The sequence below is a fragment of the Nanorana parkeri genome, unplaced genomic scaffold (assembly GCF_000935625.1).
Source record: "Nanorana parkeri isolate BGI_ZX_2015 unplaced genomic scaffold, ASM93562v1 scaffold497, whole genome shotgun sequence".
Lineage (NCBI taxonomy): Eukaryota > Metazoa > Chordata > Amphibia > Anura > Dicroglossidae > Nanorana > Nanorana parkeri.
In genome coordinates, this window is record NW_017306765.1 from 532,399 (window position 1) to 558,833 (window position 26,435).

General features: G+C 44.6%; 1 protein-coding gene across 1 annotated transcript in view; it reads right to left on the reverse strand.

Annotated features, from left to right (window-relative positions):
- LOC108790729 (SRC kinase signaling inhibitor 1-like) overlaps positions 1-26,435 on the reverse strand; it is a 584,474-nt gene that overhangs the window by 504,945 nt on the left and 53,094 nt on the right. The window lies entirely within an intron of this gene.

Genomic DNA, 26,435 nt, shown 5'->3' on the forward strand with positions numbered 1-26,435 from the left:
GGCTTTAGTCACAAATTTAAAAAAAGTAAAATAACACAAAAAATGTTTAATTTTTTTTTAGCTTCTTTTTTTATACTTTAATTTTAAAACTTTTGCCTGTCGACTGTTGGCCTTACAATAGAAGCAATTCTGGCGACTCAGCTGTCTCCAGATTGCTTCTATGGGCCGGTAAACTGTATCACCTTAAAGAGTACCTGTCATCACCAATCTGATATCATATGGGGGCTCGTAAGCCCCCCTATGTGATAGCAATTAAAGTAAAGTAATTAAAAAAAAAAAAACAGTTTTTAAAATAATAAATGTAAAAATAATTTTAAAGTCTCCCGCCTCCGCAAGCACATGCATCATAACGTAAACACGCATCTGTGCGCCTACGTACGAAAACAATGATCGCGCTATTCATGTTGGGTATTGCCAGGCACGCAAGAGTGAGAGCAATAATTCTAGGGCCAATATTTATGCGTATCCCAAAACCAATGTCTGGTAGGGGCTTTTAAAGCCTTGTCTTTTGACTTTTTGGGGTACTGAATTTTGTTGCCGTTTCACAGACGCACACAATTTTTAACCTGGGGATGTTGGGCATCATTTATTCATTGTAACCTCATCTTTTATATTTTATAAAAAGCAAATGGGTATTTATTTGTGTTTTGGGGCACTAAATTTAACTTGCATTGTTCAAAAAATGTTTGGGTTTGATAATAAGTTGTGCTAATATCGTGCAACATAAAAATTTGCAACTGCCGCCATTTTATTCTACAAGGTCTTGGCTTTCAAGAAATATATAATGTTTGGGGGTTTGAAGTAATGTTTAGGCCTAAATTGTGGATTATAACATGGGTGCAAAAAATGAAAAAAGGCCTTGGTCATTAAGGGGTTAAGTAATGCTATGTGAATGGAAACATGTAACAGACAGTAACAGGGTTATTCACAAAAGGGTAAAGAGTTTGGAGAAGGCAGGAGAAGTGAACAATCTAGGACAACATAGCTGAACTAGAAAGTGAGTTGAATTGGAGAATTTTTCCAAATCAGCTAATTTGTCCTAGATTGTTCACTTCTCCTGCCTTCTCCAAACTCTTCACCCCTTTAGTGAATAACCCTGTAGGTGTTATCCCAATATGGCAGCAAAAGTGGAAATACAGTATAAAACTTGTTCAAAAGGCCAACTTAAGCCTGCTATCAGTTTGTTTAAAGTGATGGCCAACAGTTACATACAGTAATTACATTATGGTTTGAGTTTACAGAAGAACTCTGGGCAAAAGTTTTCTTAAACCTTGCAGTGGGGCTACCCATGCGACCATGCCTCCTCCAAATGGGGGATATCAGTGGGGCCCCCCCAGGCTGGGTCCACCCCTGGTCTTTGCACCAGAGGAGCTTACACTCTAATGCCCCCCCTCCGCAGTCACACACTATTATTATACATTTATATTAGGTATGCGCCGATACCATGTCTTCCAGACAGAGTAATTTGTACCGATACTTTTCCTCAAGTACTGATACCAATTACTGATACCTTTTTTGTATGTCATGTGACAGTTTTTTTCTAAAACAATAAAGATGAATGATTTTAGGACTGTGGTGGAGTGCCAGGGCTCAGTCGCAGCTGCAACCGCTATGACCTTGGTAGTTGTGCCACTGACTCCAAGCTGTAGACGGCCTACAAATCCCAGCAATACAGAATAGTATATGAATTTGCTACGCACTCTGTGCTGCCACTCTGGGGTGCTGGCGTGATGTCTCGGACGGAGGGTCCCAGCAGGGGCAGAGGTAGAGGGTCTCAGCAGGGAAGAGGTGGAGGGTCTCTGCAGGTGAAAATATGAAGGATTGCAGCAGGGCAAATGTGGAGCGTCTCAGCTGGGCCAGATGTGGATTATCGCAGCAGGGGAAGATGTGGAGGATCGCAGCCAGGGCAGATGTGGAAGATCGCAGCAGGGGCATATGTGGAGGGTCTCAGCAGGGGCATATGTGGAGGGTCTCAGCAGGGGCATATGTGGAGGATCTCAGCAGGGACAGATGTGTAGAATCTCAGCAGGGGCAGATGTGCAGGATTTGAGTGGGGCAGATAGGGAGGATCGCAGCAGGGGCAGATGTGGGGGATCGCACAAGGGGCAGATGCATTGGATTGCAGCAGAGGCAGATGTGGAGAATAGCAGCAGGGGCCGATGCAGAGGATCGCAGCAGGGGCAGATGCAGAGGATGGCGGCAGGGGCAGATGCAGAGGATCGCAGCAGGGGCAGATGCAGAGGATCGCGGCAGGGGCAGATGCAGAGGATGGCGGCAGGGGCAGATGCAGAGGAGATGCAGAGGATTGCAGCAGGAGCAGATGCAGAGGATCGCAGCAGGGGTCAATGTAGAGGATTGCTGCAGGGGCCGATGGAGGGTTTCAGCAGAGCAAATGGAGGATCACAGCTGGGGTGATGTGCCACTTTAAAAAAAAAGACATCATGGGTGAATATTGACACATTTAACCTCTTGCCGTCCGCCCGTAGTAGAAAAACGGACGGACGGCACTGCTGCATTGGCGGGTTGCCGTCGCCAGGCGGCATTTTTTTCTGCCCGACTGGTTTTTTTTTTTAATTTCGGTGATTTTTCCTTAATATAGTAAAAAAATAAAACCCCCAGTGGTGAATAAATACCACCAAAAGAAAGCTCTATCTGTCCCCAAAAAAGGGTATAAAATTCATTTCAGTACAGCGCTGCATGACGGAATAAATGTCAGTCAAAGTATCGCAGCGCTGAATACTGAAAAATGGCCTGGATGGGAAGGGGGTTTAACACCGCGGATGTCAACTGGTTAAAAGACCCTACAGTGTATCTTACTCAATTTGTGCCATGTGCCCAATGGTGAATTATAACTGGGACACTGTGGGCTTTTGCCAGTGTAATGTATGCATATAATACCTTCTTTTGTTACCCCTTATGAACATGCAAATAACATTTCAATTAAATAATTATATTTTTCAAGAAACACCTCTTTTGAAACCCATTGACATCATCACTTTGTGTCTCTGAGTTTTCTGGGAGGGGCTATAGGGTTGCCACCTGTCCAGGATTCACCCGGACAGTCCGGGTTTTGAATGCTGTGTCCAAGTTTCATGGCAGCAGATACCCGGACACAAAATGTCAGGCAGACAGGGGCAACCAAAATTAAGATAGGGGCTACCGCCCCCCCACTGAAAATAGTCTAAACTGTGAAATTTACGTAAGAATGGGTGGCGCTTTTACATATGCATAAGCCACGACTCATTCTCCCAAAAAAAATGTCCGTGTGTCACTAGAGTGTGTTCGGGTTTCGCTTGAAGAAAAGGTGGCAACCCAGGCTAGCACGTTTCTGTAAATGTCACAGCATGGCTCCCATTAATGATGTTTTCAAAAGCATTATTTGAAAGAATACATTACTGTGATTTCTTTAGATGTGCCTACTCCTGGGCCACTGGCACTGCAGGCGTTAGCTTTGCAGTGTGCTGGTTTTGCCTGAGCAGGCATGTCTAAAGGGATGCCAGAAGTGTGAGTTTTCACATAAAGTTTGGGAACAAAATGGTTGATGGCAGAGAAAGCTAGTAGCTTTGAGAGAGGGGTCAACTGGAAAAGGTGAGCTCAAGGTAGCAACTGCAGCTTCAAAGAGTTATATTGTAGAGATGCTAATTTTCAGCGAGTTGAGTTTAAACACAGGCCTTACCTTTTTGTGTGAGGACAAAAAGGTAAGGCCTATACCTTTTACACCTTACGGGCCTGTTCACACCAGGGCCTTGCGTTAATCACAATTAACGCACAGTACCACTCAACACACCTACCATGCATTAACAGTGCGGAAGGTGCATTGTGTTGCCATTCATTTGATTGGCACCCCAAAACGCACCTCCCACCCGCAATGCCATCATCTGCACCACAATGAGCAAGTACAGCAACACTGTACGTTGCAGTGTGTTGCGATTGGAAAAAGTAGTGCATGCACCACTTTTTTTAATTGCAACACCATGCATTGTGGTGAGGTGCGGATGGAAAAGGGGAACCATGCAATTAAGGCACGGCCCTGGTGTGAACAGGCCCTAAGACCAGATTTGCACTATTGCATTGCACTATTAAAACAGTAAAACACTTTGAATGGCAACCCAGTAATTACACAGCGCTCTGCAATGCACATGTGTTTTAGCAACAGATCTGCTCCATTGAAAAAAATGGTAGGTGCCTTATAACCTGCATTGTAGTGCAGTGCATTGACAGACAAAAATGGCAATGGTCTGCCTTAAAGTGAACCTGTGCCCAGATAATGCACACTAAAGTTTTTACATATTCTGAACAAGCAGTAAAAACAATTTAAAACAAGCCTCATTCATCTCTGTATCTGTAAGAATTGTATTGAAATTAATTTTCAAAGTTCACTCCACATTCTCTATTTTTTAGGCCTCACGCACACTAGCAGGCTGCGTTTAAGCCCAATAGAAGTTATCTGGTAAGTATAAACAACTTTATGCTTCCTAGATCACTTTTTTTCTGTGCTGGGCTTAGTTGCATTTAAAAGCGTTTATGCGCATTTACATGTGCTTAGACGGGTTTAGCTGGTCTAGTCGGACCCAGAACGCAGAAATTTCTATTTTGGGTAAAATTACCTAGACTGACGGCATCTAGACGCTGCCGGATGCCTAGGTGTGCATTCAGTCATAGAAAAGCACAGGGGCGGACTGACAATACATGGGGCCCCCGGGCAATACAAGATTATGGGGCCCCTTGTGCTCCACACATATATAGGCCCCACCCACATATACATTCTTGTGTTGCAGAAATTATCTCTCCACACGGTTTTCAAAAAAGCAGGTCTCTTCACATAAGAGTAAAGTGCGGGAGAATTGGTAGGAGACGTTCAAAATGTAGAACAATATAGGTGATTTGAAAAGTGAGCTAAATGACAGAATTGTTCTGGTTTAGCTATTTTGACCGAGATTCTTTAATTCTGCCAAATATCCTGGGTGAATTGCAGGAGGATTAGTAGGAAAATTGGCAGGGTAACGGAATAATCTAGGACTGGAGCGGAGGTTTGGGCACATATTGCATGTGCAGAATGCATCAGCGCATGCAGTAAAGCCCCCAAATGGTCAGTCTGCCAAAGACCAGAACCAATGCATGGCAAAACTCATACCATCATCAATGCAAGGCAGACCGCAGATCAGAACTAATGCAAGGCAGACCACAGCCCAGAAACAATGCATCGCAAAACTCAGACCAGAACCAATGCAGGGCAGACCGTAGACCAGAACCAATGCAAGGCAGACCACAAACCAGAACCGATGCACAGCAGACCACAGACCACCACCAATGCATGGCAGACCACAGACTAAGCAGTTAGAATGACAAATACACAACATAATTTCCAGGATCAGCCATCACACACACACATACATACGCACTCTGATCCCTGTGGAACGTCACCTGCACACACATTAATGGGCAGCTCCTTCCATGCCAGAACACGGGGAAGCCCTTACCTTCAGCAGGTCCAGTGGGTGGGTGCAGTAGGTTGCCCCACAGGAGGCCAGGTCCTTGAAGTACCAGAGTGACACCCGTCATGCCACCATCTCTTCTCACCTGGATATGGGAGCGCTGGACAGTCCAAAAGCCAGGGCCGAACGAGGGAGCCGGAGCCAATTGGCAAGCAGTTTAAGCAGGGCTGGTGTAAGGATGCAGCCTGAGGTTGGAGGCAGAAAAATTTAGATTTGCCTGTGCATGCACCAGCCCTGTGGAGAATACGTGTCATGCATGGCTCGGTGAATTGTTCACAGGGAATTGTTCACAGCACTACTTTCACTCGCCCTACATCTTTGGATACATTTGTCAGTCTGAGGCTAGGTTGGCACCTAAGCACCTCACCAGGTGGCAATCGCACACGATTCTGCAGGGATTGCTGCGTGGTCAGGAGTCGCCTAGGTGTGAACTGATTGCGCTGTGGGTGCCATTATTTTCTAATGACGCCCCAGTCGCGCAGGCCAGATTGCGTGGTTTCTCATACCTTCCGGAATTTATTTTGGGTATCCATCAGTATACTGGACAGCTTTTCATTAATGAAAAATGAGTCCAGTCTACGGCTAACCCCGCCAAAGGGGATTTGCTGTTTTCTCCATGCCTGCGCTATGGTTTGTTTTGCAGCCAGGAATGTGAAAACCACCAATTTATGTTCAGACTTCGTGATATTCGGGGGTTTAAGATGTAACAGTGCGAACCGTGGGTCTTTGCGGATATTCGTTTGGAGGATTGTGTTTATTAGTCTAAATGTTTTAATCCAAAATCTATGCACAAACAGGCATGTCCACCAGATGTGCATCACGTCTCCCTTCGCCTCACAGCCTCTGAAACATTTAGCCGATTGCTGAGGATGAGAATGTGCCAATCGAGCCGGCACCATGTACCATCTCATCATAGATTTGTATGCTGACTCTAGTGAGGTGATGTTGATGGAGCATGATGCCGCCGAGGCCCAGATTTGTTGCCAATGTAAGTCGGGTATGGTCCTGTTTAAATCTTTTTCCCAAGCCAGGACATATTTATGGGCATATTTGTTAGGAGTTGAGTTGAGTTGAGAGTACAATATGGATATCAATTTAGGTTGTAAAGGTGTATGGTAGCATATATGTTCCATTAGAGAGAGCTGAGTGGTGGGCACCCTGCCAGCGAGTAGAGACACCGACCAGTGTCTGATTTGCAGGTATCTAAAGAATTCGGAGGGGGGCGCGTGCGAATCTGCCTTTATGGAATCCCAACTGCGCATCTGCCCGTTGCGCAATATGTTGTGTAGGTATAGAATATTTTGAGACGTCCACCAGGTGAACGCTCCATGCGACTCCATCCCCGGGGTGAAGAGTGGATTGCCAATTATCGGTAATAATGGAAGATGGGGGGAAATTAATTTACCCTGGTGTTTGATGTGATCCCACACACGGAGGGTATGGTTCATCACAGGAGTAAGAGTTTTTGGCCGTGCATTCGGGGGGAGCCATGGGAGAGCTCTGACTGAAGTCGGGGCGCAATACACACTCTCCAGATCCACCCATGTTGGCCCTAGTGGAGATATGTATAAATTAGTTGTGGGGGCTATCTGAGCTGCCTGGAAATATTTGTGAAAGTTTGGGAGGCCTAGGCCTCCTTGTTTCTTATGGGCGCACATAGTGTATTTTGAGATTCTGGGTCTGGTATTACCCCAGGTAAATGATAGGACTTTTTTCTGAAATGCATGTAAGGCTTTTCCCAGAATCGCAACCGGCAAAGTCCTAAATAGGTACAATATTTTTGGCAGAATAGTCATCTTGACAGCATTGAGTCGTCCTATCCAGGATAGGGTGTGCCGGGCCCAGGTAGTCATTAGTTCCATTCGTTTTTTGAAGAGGAGGTGTAATTAGTTTTGTAAAGGGTGCAATAGTCTGTGGTCAGCAGTATCCCCAGATATTCCAGGTGAGATGAACGCCAAGTGAACGTGAAGTTCCTCCGCACGGCATCTACCATGTCTTGTGTCAGGGACACGTTGAGGGCTAGTGATTTTTCTTTATTAATGGAGAGGTTAGAAACTTGTGCGAAGGAGTCTAGTCCCAAAATTAAGTTTGGGATAGAGATATGGGGCTGAGAGATTCTGAGAAGAAAATCATCCGCAAATAAGTTGAGTTTATGTTCCGTGTGTCCGACGGTCACGCCGTGTATGTTTGGGTTGTGTCGGAGTAGGTGTGCCAGGGGCTCTATTGCTAGGATGAATAGAATTGGGGACAAGGGGCATCCCTGTCTTGTGCCCCGGTGGATGGTAAATGATGGGGAGGAGCATTGGAGGTATCTCACTGTAGCCGAGGGGTTGTTGTATAGGGCATCCAGCCATCGTAAAAAGGTTGGAGGGAATCCCCACTTTCCCAAAATGTAGTATAAATAGTCCCAGGAGACGATATCAAAGGCCTTTTGGATGTCCAGGGACAACAATATGCCTGGGAGTTTAGTTTGCCGCATGGCGTGTATTAGCTGAATTACTTTTCTTGTGTTATCTGTGGCCTGGCGGTGTGGCACAAAGCCGACTTGGTCTCTGTGGATTAATGTTTCTAGAAAACAGTTTATCCTATTGGCCAGGATTTTGGAGAGTAATTTGGTGTCTATATTTAGGAGAGATATGGGCCTGTAATTATGTGGGTCCGTGTCGTCCGGTCCCGGCTTCGGAAGCATCATCACCTGAGCTGCCAGTGAGGAGTGTAGCTTCCGGCCTCCAGACAGATGGTTGAATAGTGCCACCAGGTGTGGATGTCAGATAATTTTTTGTAATATAAGGCCGTAAATCCGTCTGGCCCTGGGGATTTAGCAGATTTAAGTGTTTTGATGGCCGCCAAGACTTCTAACTCAGTTATTTCAGCCTCCCTCATTTCCACCATAGAGCTGGACAGTGTAGTGGAGGGGAAGTCCGTGAACAGGGAGTTTGCCTTATGGGTATCAAATTGGGGGGGAGGGCTATATAGTTTGCGCAGGATATGAGCGAATTTGGATACAATGTGGGCTGGGTTCGCCGTTAGGGTCCCATTAGAGAGCCGAAGCTTGATGGGTTTACCCCCCTGGGCTTTGCATTTAATACATTTGCTAACATGGAGCCTGGCTTGGTTGAGCGCGCATAAAAGGAACTGTTTGCTCACCTGATTTGTTTCTCAGCCTTGTCATTAAGAAGAAGATTCAGTTCCACTTTTGACCGAGGCCACCTGGCGGCGCAACCTGTGGGGGGGAGCAGTTTTCCAAGCCGACTCGAGACTTTCCAATTCAGTGTAGAGGGACTGGATTTTACTTTCGCGGTCCCTCTTCCTGCGGGAGGCTAGCCGTATAAGGTCACCTCGGAGTGTTGCCTTGTGGGCTTCCCACAAGGAGACTTTTGAGGTCTCTGAAAAGTACTGGAGGAGGTGGTCACGGACAAGTGCCGCCGAGTCAGCGAACGTGAGCAACGAGTCATTCAGGCGCCAAGTGTAGGACGTCGGGCTGGAGGATAGGGACACGCAGTCGAGGAGAAGTGGGGAATGGTCAGACCAGGGAACAGAAAGTATTTTGGCAGAGTTTATTCTAGGGAGGAAGGACTGGGGAGCGAATATGTGGTCGATGTGGGAGAAGCTATCATGAGGATTCGAATAGAACATAAAGTCCCTGATAGTGGGGTTCTTTTCCCTCCAGCAGTCTATCAGGGCATGTTCTGATAAAAGGGAGTAGAAGAGGTCAATTTCTCCATGATCTGGGGATAGGGACGTAGATTTGGAGCTAGAGGAATGCCTATCTAACCTGTGATTGAGGACTAGATTGGAGTCTCCCATCACTAGCAGAGTGCCCACCTTATGTCTCTCAACCACTCCTAGGAGATGACTGAAGAAACGGGATTGTCTCGACTTTGGAGCATAATAGGTGACTATTGTGATATCCATATCCATGAGTTTGCCCAGTAGTATCAGATATCTGCCCGTCGGGTCAGCTATTTCTTTGGTGCAGGTGAAGGGTGTGGTTCGATGAAAGGCCAGGAGAACTCCCCTTTTCTTTTCCCCAAATGTGTCATGAAACACCTGTGGGTAGGCGGCGTGTAATAATTTGGGTTTAGATGTGTCAGAGAATTTTGTTTCTTGTAGACCCACAATATGTATGTTGCAGGACGCGTAATAACTAAAGGCTTTCCTACGTTTACAAGGTGAATTCAGGCCCTGGACGTTATGGGTTATGAGCTTATAGAAAGACATCATGATCGGAGGGGGTCTGGTTAGTTGTCCTGGCGGAAGTCCAGCTAGGATAGCCTTGAGGAGGCGAGACTGGTGAACTTGAGATTCCGCTGCCACTGGGGGAAGGGGTAGAATTGAGGGATAACGAGAGAAGAGAAAGAAGGAGAAGAAGAAGACATACTGTACATATATGAACTGTGTTCAAACTTCCATAGAAGTTTACAAGTGTAATGCTCAATAGCATCACATACATCGGGGGCACCCAGACACGAACTAGGTAATATAAGTATAAACATAAACATATAACGGTGCATAAGAGCACCAAACCGTGGCAAAGGGGGAAAAAGAAAAACTCTTAATGGGAGGGGCGGGATCCGTGTAGTTTGTTGGAGGGGCCTATGTGGCAGCTTTTGTGATAATGTTGTCCGATTTCCAACCACCTCTCTTGGGGTCCACAATGAGGATGCTGATAGGAGGGTGAAATTCCAGGTACTATGAGGGTGGAGTAGGCAAGGGGGGGCATCAGTAGGTTACCACGCTTATTCCTAATGGTGAGTTAAGGGGTGAGGGATGCCATGGTTCCCCAGGATATGAGATCTGGTGTAGGGGGTGTGGTGTGTACCAATTGTGATCCATAGGGGGGGAACTGTGGCCCACCTCCAGGTCTGCACATCCTGGGCTCAGAATAGTACACATTAGGCTAGTCATAACCATGACTCAATAAAATGCATAGAAATAAAATAAAATAAAGATAATGGTTAATTCCTGGGATGACATAATATGTACCAGAGGCAGCATTCGTGTAGTATAGCCAGTCCGTGTATAGCGGGGAGGGCCACAACAGCACCCCCGGATGTGCACAGAGCGTATATCAAACCTGGGTATAAAGCAAGGGAGCTTTGGCAATTCACATGAAGCTGCACAGCAGGGATCCAGTATCATGCGGTCCTGGCAGACTGGGTTTATCAAGGTGGGGAAAAAGCCTTGACCTATCCATGGGGTCATGCAACATAAATCTAATGTTGCCCGTACGCGTAGATCCAGCCGGATCTATAAAAAGAGACGGCTGCAGTCTCCCCCCAGAACCGCACAACAGGGACCCAGCTCGGCAAATACATTTCAGAGTATTCATTTCGATAATAGTAAAATAAATTGTTCTAACATGAATCTAAGTAAAAAATAAAAATAATGGAGGTTAAATGGGGCATGGCTACTCCTCCCAGGGTCTGCGTAGTAAGAACTCAGTATAGTTTATATGAGGTACCCGGTTGCATTCCTTTGGCAGGAAGCCGCCTCTCGACAGAAGTCGTGTATTGTCAAACCAGTATGGTACATATCAAGCTGGTTAGTCATGGCGATAACGATAATCAGGTGAGATAACGATATAACGGGATCCGCATTTGGGCACCGGAGTGGTACAAAAAGGGTCTAGTATAGTTACTAGCATAGCCTGTTGGCAACGGGTCCCTCGGCTTATGTTAGGGAAGCCGCAACAGTGCCCCCGAGCTTGCATTGGGTGAAGCCCGACCTGTGCATGCCCGGCTGATTTCTGGAAGGGGGAAACCAGGATCCATCCATGAGGTCATGGGATATGTGCCCAATTTAGGGACTCAGCATAACAAGTGTGAGGCAACCTACTCAGATCCTCGGGGTAATGGGGCATATGTCCCCCGGAGTGGCATAGTGTGGTAATCGGTACAGGGAAACCAAGCGGATCAAACAATATAAACAGGCCACACAGATTAGCAGGTAAAGTACACAGCTGTGTGGGCCATCCTATGGGGCATACAGTTACATTACCCATCAATCAGAGTCTTCGGTCCGGTGTTGATCTCGGGAGGGTTCTGAAGGGAGGGGTGTGGGCCGGTTCAGGTTCAGGGAAAGGTACCCACAACTGTCCTGTGGTTCTAGCAGGAATAAACTCCAAGAGTTGGACTGAGGAAATCCAGGCAACTTCATTGAGCATTCAGCCGTGGGGTTCTTCCTGGGGTTGTTGGGATCTTTGTCGGCTTCCAGCACGTTCTCTACGGGGTCGTGGGCCGCGCTCCCATAGCGGCATCAGGCGGCATCTCGGTGGAGCTTGTGACGACTGCGATGGGGTGGTGGTCATCTCTGGTGTTGCCAGGTGTAGGGACTCCAGCAGCGGGCCCGCTTCCTCTGGGGTGGTGAACGAGTGCTGACGACCTTCGTAGGTGAAGAAGGCTTTAAGAGGGAAGCCCCATTTGTATTTAATGCGGTGGTGCATTAGGGCATTCAGGTAGGGTTTCAGGGCCTTCCTCTTCTGAAGGGTTTGTGGGGCCAGATCTGAATATACTTGGTATTTGAAGCCCTGGAACGTGAGGCCACGGCGTTCCCATGCAGCCTTCATGATTTCTTCCTTGGATCTGTAGAATGTAGGTTTAAGGATTACATCCCGCGGAGGGCCATCCGGTCTCTTCGCGCCAAGGGCCCCGTGGACCCGATCCATCTCGAGCCTGTCCACCAGATAGTGAGGAAGAAGCTCCTGGAACATGGCCGTGACCGTGGCATTTAGATCCTCCACGTGTTTAGGGATGCCCCGTAAGCGGATATTACCGCGCCTGTTTCTGTTCTCTAGGTCCTCCAACTTGAGAAGGGTATTGGACAGATCAGATCTGACTGAGTCTAAGTCCTGTTCGTGGGACTCCACAATGGTAACCACATCATCCATCTTGTATTCGATGTCATGGATTCTGGTGCCCAGCTCCTTAATATCCTGTGATAGCTGTGCAGCCAATTTGTCTGTGGCAGTTCTCAGTTCCTTCTGGAGCAGTATTTTAAAGCGATCCAGTAGTTCAGAGTCCCTGCATACCGTCTCCTGTTGGTGGCACGGTACTGGAGAGGAGGTACTTGCATTCGAGGATCGGTCTGCATCTACGGCCGATTCCTGAGAGGAGGGCTGTGAGTTCGGCCCAGAGGGTGACGGCGCCATCTTGGCTGGATTGTGCGTCGAGGCCGGGGTGTTTGCTCCGCGGGAACGGTTGCGAGTGTTGTTGTAGTTTCTTCTCATTATTAGTCTCCAGCTGATTCGGGAGTTGTGCAGCTAGTTTGCCGAGTAGTGTGGCACCGATATAGCGCCTGGAGTATGGGGTTCGTGTCCGGGTGTAGTGGAGCCAGATTAGGTTGCGGCCATCTTGGTTGGCTGCTCACTAGCGCCTCAATTTGTTATATTTTATCATTAAATTACATTTGTGATCTTCAAAAAAATTTTTTTTATTGTTTTCATCACAACATAAAATCACAACATACAACATTGCTCAATAAAACCTAATCATATTTATAACCATAGAGTTATAACTCTTGCCTGACAGTTTTCTTGTTCTCTGTCCTTGTTTATATAGCTGTATATTACTAATTTGTGATCTTTTTATTCACCTTTGTATACAGTAATCTACCTTGCTCTGCCTTTATATATTGTGGTTTTGCCCTACTGTTCTTTGCTGTTTGTTCATCTCTCCTTGACATTCGAAGCCCTTTCCCCTCTCTCCCCTTCTCTCCTTTTAGTTCTTCTCCTGCTGCTCGGCTTATCTAAGTTTTTTTATTGTTCCTCGTACAAGGAGCCGTCCCCCCCTTCTCCTTACACGGAACACAGAGCCGACTGTCTCCTAGTAAAAAAATGAGTGCTGGTGATCTGCATCTTTCCCCCCTGTAAACACACACCTTCCATCCCTGCACCGATCTGATACAACACACCATTCCAGCCTTGTGTGTGCAGGACAGATCGAATGACGTAATCATGCAGCCCCCCAGACAATCCAGGAGCTGAACCGAGGGAGCAGCAGCCAATCGAAGAGCAGCTAAAGGCAGGCCCTTCCCAGCCGCCACTGTCATACTATCAGGCTGTGCTGTGTTAAAGACGGGTTGGTGACGGGCCCCTTCGTGGCCGTGGGCCCTCGGGCAGTGCCCGACGGACCGATTGGTCAGTCCGCCCCTGGAAAAGCATTATATAAGTCCAGGTGCGTTTAGAGTTGAGCTCCAAATGCACCTGAACTCAACATTTTGGTACATAGTGAGCATGAGGCCTTATGAAGACAGAATCTTGGCAGGCTGCCAGCCCTCTACTGTAAACAACCAACAAGGGTTTTTAAACATAAAAAGAAAGAAAGAAAGAAAGAAAGAAAGAAAGAAAGAAAGAAAGAAAGAAAGAAAGAAAGAAAGAAAGAAAGAAAGAAAGAAAGACCATTAGGTCACAGAGGTGCCCAGTAGCAGTGATGGGATAGATGTGAAGAAATCATCAATAGGCAACAAATTAATTCATTGAACTACAAAGTAATGCATTTTATTTGTTACTTTGGTGTTCAATAAAATTAATTTCTTACCTATTGATGACTTCTTGACCTCCATTCCATCGCTGCCACTGGACTCCTCTGCGATCTAATGGTTTTTTGTTTTGTTTTTGCTAACATACATCGTTCCTTACCGTTTAGAAGTTGCCATAGGCTGAACTAGAATTGGGCAGGCACAGAGCAATTGAGTGTGACCACAGTTTCTGCATCTCTGCATGGAGACAAATGTATTCTCCACAGACATATCACTTAGGTTGCACATACAACTTCTGTGGTCTTCCGCAGCCTCACCAGATGTGAGTTACTACTATAGCCCCTACCATCTTACCCCTAAGTCCACTAGAAATTTAGTGTAGCCAGAGCTGTATTCAGTCTGGCTGAATTATAGTTGGCATTTATCTGGTTAATTCCAGGTGTTCTGTCATTGATTATACCTGCCTGAGTGGGGTTTTACCCTGCTGCAGTGTGGGACAGCCAATGGGGGAACATTATGAGTCAATGTGGCTCACCAGCCAATCATTGGGAGTTTAATGGCCAGTGGTGCATGCTGGGGAAGTGCATAGTTACATAGTTAGTCAGGTTGAAAAAAGACACATGTCCATCGAGTTCAACCTATAGAGATATGAAAAAAAAAAAAGAAGAAAAGCCTAAACAGAACGCTATGCCCACAATTAACCACTGTTGATCCAGAGAAAAGCAAAAAAAAAAAAACCTATGGTTCAATTTGCTCCAACAGGGGGAAAAAATCCTTCCTGATCCCATAAGGCAATCGGATATTCCCTGAAACAACCATCTCTGATGCTTAATATACATATAATAACTCAATATCCAGTAATATTCTGTGCATTTAGGAATACATCCAGATTTTTTTTTTTAAACAATTAACTGAGCTAGCTAGAACTAGCTACTGGGGGAGTCTATTCCAGATTTTCATAGCTGTAACTGTGAAGAATCCTTTCCGTATGCAAAGGTTAAACCTCTTTTCCCCCAGACGCAGAGTGCCCCCTTGTCATTGGCAGTGACCTTAAAGTGAATAATTTGGCACCAAGCTCACTATATGGACCATTTATGTATTTATACATGGGGTGATCATGTCCCCCCTTAATCGCCTTTTCTCAAGAGAGAGCAAATTCAGGTCAGTTAATCTTTCCTCATGTAGAGCCAATTTCCAATACTGCAGACTTTTCATAGAGGTCTTATTCATAGAGGTCTCTATGAATAAGCCTTCGGGTGAAACGTGAGAGGTTGTAGCTGTTTGGGGGTGTGCAGTGCTGGCATTTGTTGCTTTATACACTTTTATTCACTGATATACTGGATTTGCTGTGCATTTTAATAAAGTCTGCAGTATTGGAATTCTCTGGATAGTGCGGTCTGTTCGTATACTGCTGCAATCTTTCCTCATAGCTGAGCTCCTCTGTGCCTCTTATGAGTTTAGTTGCCCTTCGCTGCACTTTCTGCAGTTCCACAACATCCTTTTTGTGAACTGGTGCCCAAAACTGAACTGCATATTCCAGATGAGGTCTTACTAATGCTTTGTACAGGGGCAGGATGATGTCTCTATACCTGGAGTCTATACCCCTTTTAATACAAGAAAGTATTTTGCTTGCTTTAGAAACTGTGGCTTGACATTGCATGCTATTATTGAGTTTATGATCTACCAGAACACCCAGATCTTTCTCCATCACTGACTCCTTCAAACATACTCCCCCTAGAGTGTATGACACATGCATGTTTTTAGTCCCCAAGTGCATAACTTTACATTTATCAACATGAAACCTAATTTGCCAAATAGATGCCCAATCACACAGTGCATTCAGATCTGCTTGTAAGTTTGAGACATCCTGTAAGGACTGCATTCCACTACATAACGTGGTGTCATCTGCAAACACAGAAATAGTACTTGTAATCCCCTATTCTATGTCATATATAAATAGGTTAAACAGTAAGGGGCCCAACACTGAATCTTGGCACCACTAACAACCTCAGACCATTCAGAGTATGAATCATTGATCGTCACTCTCTGAATACGGTCTTTAGGCCAGTTTTCTATCCAATTACAGATTGAATACTCTATACCAGTGATGGCGAACCTTTTTGAACCCGAGTGCCCAAACTGCGACGCAAAATCAATTTCTTTATCTCAAAGTGCCAGCGCTGAAAATAAGTTTAGTATTGTATTGCAGTTCTGGAGCAGGGGTTTAAAAAACGCTCAACATCACTGCTTAGGCAAAATAGGGAAACACACATATTCAAACATTTATACACTCAATAAAACACACACATTACACACTCATTAAAAAAACAAAAAACCCACACCCATCGCACACGTAATGAAACACACACATCACACATGCATTAAAACACACACGCATTAAAAAACACACACACACGCATTAAAACACATGCATTAAAACACACACATGCATTAAAACACACATTAAAACACACACACATATCTTCATTAAAACGCACACACACTCATTTAAAAACACACAACTAATAAAACACACAGAACTACTAATAAAAATGAATAATTAAAACATTGCCCCCTCTCCTGCTTACCTGTTTTGCAGGGAGGGGGCTGCATCCCTGGGGTCCAGTGGGGCACTGGAGGCTTATCTCTGGTGGTTCAGTGGAGGATCAGTGTGATCTGCATCTCTGGCAGACCATACTAATCACTCCTGCCTGTGAGTAATGGCACTACGAGGGAGCATTCAGTATGGTCTGCATCAGCAAGAGATACAGATCATACATATCCTCCACTGGACCACCATGGGATGATTTTTATTTAATATATTGCTGGTTCGGCAATATATTAAATAGGATCTGGGCACCTGCCAGGTTTAACCTCTTGCCGTCCGACGCATTTCGCGGCGACCATCTTTACAAACTTAGCATGACTGAGCACGTTAAGCACCCCAGGTGAGAACCTGGAGTGTGCGGGCCACGGTAATCGGCACCTGGGCTCGCATACCACCAGAGGGGCCTCTGCGTGCCCTCTGTGGCACGTAGACATGTGCGATTCGTTTCGAATCGAAAATTCGGACGAAATTTCGGAAATTCGGAGATTCGGATGCATCCGAATTCCGAATTACAGCTAAAATGAATGCAAACAAATCTGAATTCCCAATTTCCCGAAATTCGTTAGCTGTAGTCTGGTCAAAATTTCGTTTATTGGACAAAAATTTCGTTAGCAGCAAAGTGACATTAGAAAAAAAAATGTTTTTTTTTTTTTACAGTCTGCAGAAGATGAAGGGAAAAAAAAGCGTGAGGTTCCCCCCCAATTCATACCAGACCCTTTAGGTCTGGTAGGAATGTTAGAAGGGACCCTCCCCCAAGTTAAAACAAAAAAAAAGTGTGTGGGGTTCCCCCCAAAATCTCTACCAGACCCTTTAGGTCTGGTAGAAATTTTAAGGGGGAACCCCAGCTAACAGTTCTACCAGACCCTTGACCCCGGCACCTTACCGTACCGAAATAAACAAAAGTCGTGAGCCATGACGAGCCGGAACCTCACGCTTTTTTTTTCATCTTCTGCAGACTGTAAAAAAAAAAAAAACATTTTTTTTTCTAATGTCACTTTGCTGCTAAGGAAATTTCGTCCAATAAACGAAATTTCGACCGGACTACTGCTAACGAATTTCGTCCGAATCCCGGAACGAATTCAATTGCGGACCCGAATCCGAAAAACGACTACTGCTAACGAATTTCGTCCGAATCCCGCAACACATTCAATTGCGGACCCGAATCCAAAAAACAAAATATGCTAAATCCGAATCAAAACCAAACTAAACTAAACAAATGTTTTGCTGGTGCACATGTCTAGTGGCACGCGTGCTATAGGTTCGCCACCGCTGCTCTATACCTACTGATAAGTGCGAGAAACGTTTGACCAAACCTCAAGCCTGGAGGAGGCCTAATACTGATTGAGGAAGAGAATTAGAGAAGCTGGATGGCTCCTTGAGGTGCCTGGTACTGGAATGGACCCCAGAAGCAAGTCTAGTGTCTCTCCTGCTGAAGATTTCATGCCTATACCTGTTCAGCTGTTACTCTAATACCCAGTGTTAGCCTGTGCTCCTATTGATTATGCACTCTGGAATACTGAAAGGAACTTGTGAGTCTGGAGTTCTGTTCTATTCTATTTTTGCTATGGAAGTCCTAAGCTCTAAAGCCTTTCTCCCAATTATGAAGTTCTGCAATAAAGTTCCATCAGCATTATAGCTACAGTCTGGATCTCATTCTTATCGGCCACCAGAGAAGGGTGGTAGATGCTATTGGGACAGCTGAGTGGTGGGCTGAGCACTACACTACTTTCCCTTATACTCATTTTTTTCCTTTTCATTTACACAACTTTACTAGTACAATATAAGTACTTTAAGGCTAAGATTGGTTTTAAAAAGTGAGTGTTGCTAAGCTGTTAGAAAATAACTAAAATCTGATTGTACAGTCTTTGCCTTTGAGGATCTTTCATTAAGAATACTTTCACATTAACAGCAGATAGAGAGGTCAGGGTATATTTTACTGCTTGTTATGAATGCGTTTATTACATTATATGATTCTTTCAGACACACATATAAGGAAGATTTACACTTTTAACCACTTGAAGACAAGGGTGTTCAACCCCTTTCCTGGCCAGGCAATTTTTCAGTATTCAGCGCTGTTGTACTTTGACTGACAATTATTTAGCCAGCATTTAAAATGTATTTTTTTCTACACAAATTTATTACTCAATTATTAAGATATATCTAACACACAGCATAGCCATCCTTAGAATTACACCCAAAAACACATTCTGCTACTCCTTCTGAGTATGGGGATACCATGCATGCAGTGGCAGAACTAGCATGTGAGACGTTTTAGCAGCGTAGCCACATAGAGGGGCCCAAAATCCAAGGAGCACCTTGAGATTTTCAAGGGGCATAAGTTACACATGTGGTTCTCTGACTACTTATAACATTTTTGGAGGTCCTAAAGTGCCGGGCAAGTAGAAACCCCCACAAAATGACACCATTTTGGAAAGCAGACACCCAGGAGTGTATCTACCGCAAGGCAAACTAGGCATTTGCCTAGGGCGTCACTTTCCAGGGGGGTGGCCCGAGGCTGGGCAGCACGGAATCAGGCAGCGGCGGCTTCCTAATGAGGCAAACTAGGCGGCCATAAGGCCCTAAGAGCGGCTGCCCGGTGGAACGGAAGGCCCAGTGAAATGCAGTCCGGCTGGCTTTGTATAGGAGGTGGAGAAGAAGCAGCAGACGCCTTGGGGCTGGCCATAGCATGTGATCTGATGGCGGGATGTCCCAGAAGCCGGCTGGGGAATGCAATGCATCCTCTTGGTACATCAAGCTGAAGGTAAGAGGAGCAGCACATGTATGCAGGGAAAGGGACACTGCACAGTCCTCCTGAGACCCTGCACAGCCCACCATAGACCACACACAGCCCACCATAAACCATGCACAGCTCTCCTGAGACCCCATACAGCCAACTTGAGACCATGCACAGCCCTCCTGAGACCATGCACAGCTCTCCTCAGACCCTGTACAACCCACCTAAGACCATGCACAGCTCTCCTGAGACCTCATGTGCGCTGTATCCAGTGTCTGACAGGTTGCGCAAAAGGTCCTAAAGAGGAGGGGGTGTGGCAAATTTAGATTAAGGTGGGTGCCCGAGCTTAGTCTTGCCTAGGGCAGCACAAAACCAAAATGCACCACTGCAGACACCCAAAGGTATTTATTAAGAGGCATTGTGGATTTTTTGAAGATATAATTTTTTTGCCACTTTTTTAGAAAATGAAAAAGAAAAAAAAGTATTTTTTCTACACAACAATGTCAATTCAGAATATATATATCTAACACACAGCATAGACACCCTTAGAATTACACCTCAAAACACATTCTGCTACTGTTTTTAAGTATGGGGATACCACATATGTGAGACTTTTTTTGCAACCCCATTCCCTTAAGCCAAGCAGGCCTACTTCTTCTTGGCTAACCCCAGGAATTATACACAATGCTATGTTTAGTGGCCAGGAGGTACAGAAAGATGGACAAAAGGTAAACAAAACGATACCTGTGGTTCTAGGAGTGCAGCTGTCTTCCGAGGATGGCTGGGACTGGTGTTTTGGCTGGAATGTTGTCAGTTGGACATGCAGATGGGTCACTACAGACGGCAGGCAGAAATGTGTTCGACAAACGGCCCTAGGTCAGTTCAGGTAGCAGGCAGAGACGTGGTCAGCATGCAGGCCAGGGTCAGTTCAGGTGGCAGATGGAGACATGGTCAGTATGCCGGGCCAAGGTCAGTTCAGGCGGCAGGCATAGACATGGTCAGTATGCAGGCCAAGGTCAGTTCAGGTGGCAGGCAGAGACATGGTCAGTATGCAGGCCAAGTTCAGTTCGGGTGGCAAGCAGAGACGGTCAGTATGTGGGCAAAGGTTTAGTCCAGTGGCAGGCAGAATTGTGGAAGTCAATACACATGAGATCGGACAGCAGCTAGTCAAGCACAAAGAACCATCTTCACCAGACCTACATTAATATTGCAATGAGGTATGGTAGCGACGGAAGCAATTTTTGATGCAGAGGGCAGGTTTTGAGGGACAGTTGGGACAATGATAACGTGTACCCCGCCTCATTCTTTTTTTGCAACACATGCAGCATTTTTTTTGGGGTGTCTGGTCTACTGGGGTGGGAGGGATCAGATCGGGGAAATGTTTGTCATGTAGCCGGCTGACTGCATAAGATTGAAGCCTTTCAGAAGCAGGGGCTTCCTGGTAAATTAGGGGTGTTACAATTTCTTCTTGGTATTTTAGGTAAGAGCCAGCTTTTCCTGTAGACTTGTAAATCACATACAAATTGTACATTGCCAATTGAAAAAGATGAATGGAAACTTTTTTGTACCAGTGAATAGATCTTCTGGTTGCCAAGTAGGGCTTCATCATCTGGTGGTTGAAGTCTACACCACCCATATGAAGATTATATTCATAGACACTCAGAGGTTTTTGGAACAGGCCAGATCTTCCTTGGATTTCCATGGAGGTGTTGGGGTGAATGGATGAAAGCATGTAAACATCCCGTTTGTCCTTCCATTTGAGGGCTAAAGTTCCCCATTCCTCAAACTGGCTGACTCCCTTTTCAGCTTTCTGCGGACTAAGTTTTGGAGAAATCCGATCTGATTTGGTCACATTGTACCACAGGCTAAGGTTTTTTTGAGGAAGAGGTGTTTGAATAGGGACACGCCGCTGTAAAAATTGTCCACATAGAGGTGGTATCCCTGGTGGAATAGGGGTGATAGTAGGTCCCACACAATTCTTCCACTGACTCCCTTGAACGATGGGCATCCAGGGGGCTCCAAATGGCTATCCTTTCCTTCATACACACGGAAGTCATATATGTATCCTGTGTTTCGTTCAGAAAGCTTGTAAAATTTTACGCGTCCATGCCTGGCGCGTTTGCTGGGGAGATATTGTTTGATAGAAAGCCTGCCCGTGAAATGTACAAGGGACTCATCCATGCTGACATTTGCTTGGAAGTGTACATTTCTGAAAATCTGGCGGACATAAAATTGATGAGTGGTCTAATTTTTGGGTGCTTATCATATGTGGGGTCATGTCTGGGAGGGCAAATTGAATTGTCACTGAAATTTAGGAATCTCAAGATCATTTTATATCTTGTCCTGGACATCGTTGCAGAATATAGGGGCATGTGATACGCGTTAAGCTAATTTTTTTGGGTGAGTGTCATATTGAGTGTTAGGCCCAGAAAGATTTTAAATTCAGAAACACTCAGAGGTTTCCACTCAAATGGCCTGGCATAGGAGGAATGGGGATTGCTTACAATGAACTGCTCATAATAGAGATTGGATTGGTTTACAACTGATTTGAAGAGGTCATCAGTAAAAAAACAAATTAAAAAATTGGATTGCGGTAAAAGTCGTCATTTCTACTTGGACTCCTGGATTGGCAGTAAATGGGGGTATGACTGGTGTTGCAGAATTAGAGGGTAGCCATTCAGGATTAGAAAGTGCCTCTGGTACATTAGTATTGGATCTTTGGGGCCTGATTCTTCGTGGCTTATGTTGGACCACCCCACTACTGGTGCTTGCCTCTGCTTGGGGAGGAGCAGCAGTACTGGTACTTGGCTGCTGCATGTCAGCTGGATGTTGGATAGCACGCCTGGATCTTTTAGTGGGCACAACTTCATCTTCTGAATCAGAGGATGCCGAACCGCTGCTCTCCACAGGTTCATACTCTGATCCAGAATCTGACTGGGAGGCCTCTCTATCACTCTCACCAGACATGCTAAGAATATGAAATGCCTCCTCACGGGTGTAGATTTTTTTGGACATTTTTATTAATGGGATTGCACAATGCACTCACACTGTGAAATCACACTGATGACACTGCGGATCACTGAAGAGACTGTAGAATGCACTGACACTGAAATCGCACTGACACTGCGGATCACTGATGAGACTGTTTAATGCACTGACACTGAAATCGCACTGACACGGTGGATCACTGATGAGACTGCCCAATGCACTGACACTGAAATTGCACTGACACTGCGGATCACTGATGAGACTGCCCAATGCACTGAAACTGTGAAATCGCACTGACACTACAGATCAGACTGCTGAGACTGTGAAATCGCACAGATGGCACTGCATATCACAAAGATAAAACTGTGACATTGCACTGACACTGAAATCACACTGATAACAGTAAAAAGCACTGATATGTAGCAGAGTGTACTGTTTAGCAGTGTATATCACTTTAATTCTTACTTTGGACGATCTCTGAAGCTCTGTATCTCCTCTGTCACATCCAAACGGCAAACCGCAGCCATTGTTTACTTTTGTGACAGCTGTGATTTGTCATGGCTTGATCGCAAGGTACAGAGCCGATTTTACTGGCTCTATACCTTGTTATGGATACCGCACTGTCCAATTGATAGTGCAGGTACAGTTTCCCCGCTCGTGAGTGAGCGGGATGCGCACATGAGCGGGGGGAGGGGCAGGACGGCTGCGGACGGGAGGTGGTTAAAGAGCATTTCAATTTACAAACATCAAGTTTCAAGAGACAATTGGTCAGTCAAATAAGTGCCATTGTTAAGATAAACAGTATTGTCTTGACTAGCTTTCTGACAAAGGGACAGTGTATTTTATTGGGAAAGGCTAGCTTTTTTTACACTGGGATGTTTGGGTGTTTTAAAGCTGCCCTCTATTGTTTTGGGGCAACAACACACCCAAGGTGTTAACAACAGCCTGGCATTTAGCATTTAACCCCTACATTTACCAAGTGCCCAAATGACTATTCAGTTCTCTGGATGCCTCACTAACAAGGCATCCATTAATGAAAGATTTCAGCATTTTCAGACACCCATCCCTTTCATTGATCGCGTGTCTGACAGTGATAGGAGTGCAGTATTAACAGTCTTTAACCCCTTCATGACTGAGCTAGTTTTCAGTTTCTGTTCATAAATGACTGACATGCTTTTTACATTTTTGCTGTGTGATTCTTCCACAGCAGTAATATACTTTCTTACTAAATGTACCCACACATATTATATATTGTTTTTTAGAGGACAGATAGGGCTATATAATTATATCAAACATGTACCTAACGCCTCACTTAGTTTGAATCAAATATAAAAAATGAGGAAAAAAAAACTAGAAGAAAAATACTTTTTTTCACAAGTTTTGATTCTTTTTTTTAATTTTTAAAAATAATTATAGTATAAAAATATATTTATATATAATTTTTATTTTCCTAATTTTGTTTTACACTATTTATTTTTGTATACTTTGAAGAAAAAAAACACTTTTTTTGTCAGTTTATATCAAGCAGTCACTATGACTGCTTGATAAATTAACTTTTTTAAAATTTTTTGGCTATTATTAGGCTGCTCCAAACTTAGGAACAGCTAATAATAACCGAGACTGATCCTGGCAGCATGTCAGATTCAGATCTCACTAAAGCTCTTTGATCATGCCTAGACGATCAAAAATGATAAATTTCAAGCAAAGAGATACATTGTATCTCTTGTATCTCTTTGCTTGAGATGTATCACATAGCTTCATAAACATCGGGCCAGTCTATGGAGCTGTCAAAACAAATAGCAGGGAGGTGAGTCACTCTGCTGCCTCTCTACTATTTTCAGCTGTCAAATACCAGAGCGCTATTTAGAGCTCCCGTATTTGCATGTAACGGCTTCATTCTTTCATTAATGAAAGAAATAAGCTTTTACAAAAGCTTAACTGTTTCATCAATGAATGCCTCAATACTGAGGCATTAATTAATGACTGGTAACTGCTGAGAATCAGCAGTTACCAGTGTACATATCCCGTCACGAAGGGGTTAATGAACAAAACCTGAAAAAAAAGCTCAGTCATGAAGGGGTTAATTGACTTTAGATCACATTTGTGATGCTATGCTGCCATCTAGAGTTACTATATAATACAAGCGTAAGGGTGACGCCCACAGGTGATGGTTACCAAATTTCCAATTAATGCCAGCAGCCAGGTGAATAATGGGGACTTCATGATGGAACTTTGAAGAGGACTTTACCAGAACAAAGGACGACTAAAGGCCCCACATAAGAGACTGCAACCAGAATCCATTTTCCTGAGAACGCTTGATAGTAACAACGTTCCTGTTCGATACAGAATTTCTAGACTTGCCACAACTGAAGTGGAACATCCATGTGCGAGTGCTCTGTGAGCTCCCTAACTTTACAATATATATACAGTATATCAAAGGGATGCGTTGATACGCAAAAAACAACCGGGTTCTATGACACCTGTCTCTGTCCTCCCCCTCCTCCCTTGGCTAGCATGACCAACTATCACAATGATGAACCATTAATTATGCACAAGAAGCAATATAGAGTCAGTCAATAATAGAAGTCACCAGCACTGGATGATAAGTGCAACAAGTGCACTTTTTATTAAATTGTTACATGCGTCATACAGCCCGTATTATCAATTGTAATATAGAGTCAGACACAAAATAAATGGAAGCTGAATCTGCTAACAAAATACCCTAATCGCCTTACCACTGCTGCCACATATTGATATGGTAACAATGACATTATGAGTTAACAGTTATAAACAGCTAGAAGCAGGTTACGTTAATGTAACTGTTGTAAATATGCAGAAACATGTTGAGATTCTAAAATATTACATTTATTGATGCAACACATTTTTACATCTGCACTCACACCTGAGCATGAGCATTTTTTTCAGGCATATTGAGGCTTGAGCATTTTTTTTTTCTAGCCAGTGGAGTAGTGCATGTCAGTGCTATGGCAGATACAGAAGAAATGCACATCAGTGCAGTGGTGGAGAGTGAAGAAATGTGTGTTGGTACAGTGGTAGAGAGCTAAGAATTTCAAGTCATTGCAGTAGCAGAGAGTAAATTGTTCATCAGTGTAGTGTTGGAGAGTAATGCATACATTTATAAGGAGGAGAGGTGTATGTTGTAGGGTGTATATCGTAGCAAATTGTAATAACACATGCTATATAACAAAACTTAGCTTTCTTACTTTTCTTTTTCTGGGTGATTTAAAACAGTATCATTGATCAGATTGCTGGTGACTTCAATAATATGAAAACTTTCTTTATTAACCTCCCAGTTTTTGCTCCATTTAGATCCTTAATTAGCGCACCATCAGGCCAGCAGAAACAGAGAAATTGTTCTGTGCTGTGTCACATGAAGGAACCACAGGATTAGAAGAATTCCCTCTATATGCTGCATTGACCAGAGGTCCGAATAGAGTGAAGTGAGGGAATATGTTTTAATCCTGGGTCCCAGCCATTATAATGATTTCTACCGGCACCTACAGCAGTGGAATATCAGCAGGTGGTGACAATATAAGCTTCGCCAGCACATCCTACCGCTGCAAAATTTTGGTTCTTCACTGCTATAGGGTGGCCAAGACTCAATAGTCCCTCTGCCTCTCTGCTGATAACCTAGGAGATGAGATGGCAGGCAGTGCTAACTCACCCAGTCACTTCCTGGGTTTTTTCTATTTTTGCTATAGCTGTAGAAAGGTGCTTATTATTACAAGATTTACCAGCATATTGAACAGGATATCTTCTTATGTACAAATTCTTCCTTATGACCTTAACCAATAATTGCCTGGCATTTCATGCCCACAATTACCTTATAGAGTAAATGTGTACGAGATAAATGTGACAGCCAGTGAAAGCCCACAAACTTTAACCCCTTTATGATGAAACAAATCTAAACGCCTAAAACAATTTTTGCAACTGTGGTATGTGTTAGTACAACTGCACATAGGGGTTAATTTTTAAAAGTTCCACCCACATGTATCCACAGAGGCGGCCCTAGACCTTGTGAGGCTTTAGGCTAAACTCAAGCATGAGGCCCCCACTTACACCCATAATGAAAAAAATGCAAATTATAATTAAAAATGAACTGTATAAATTG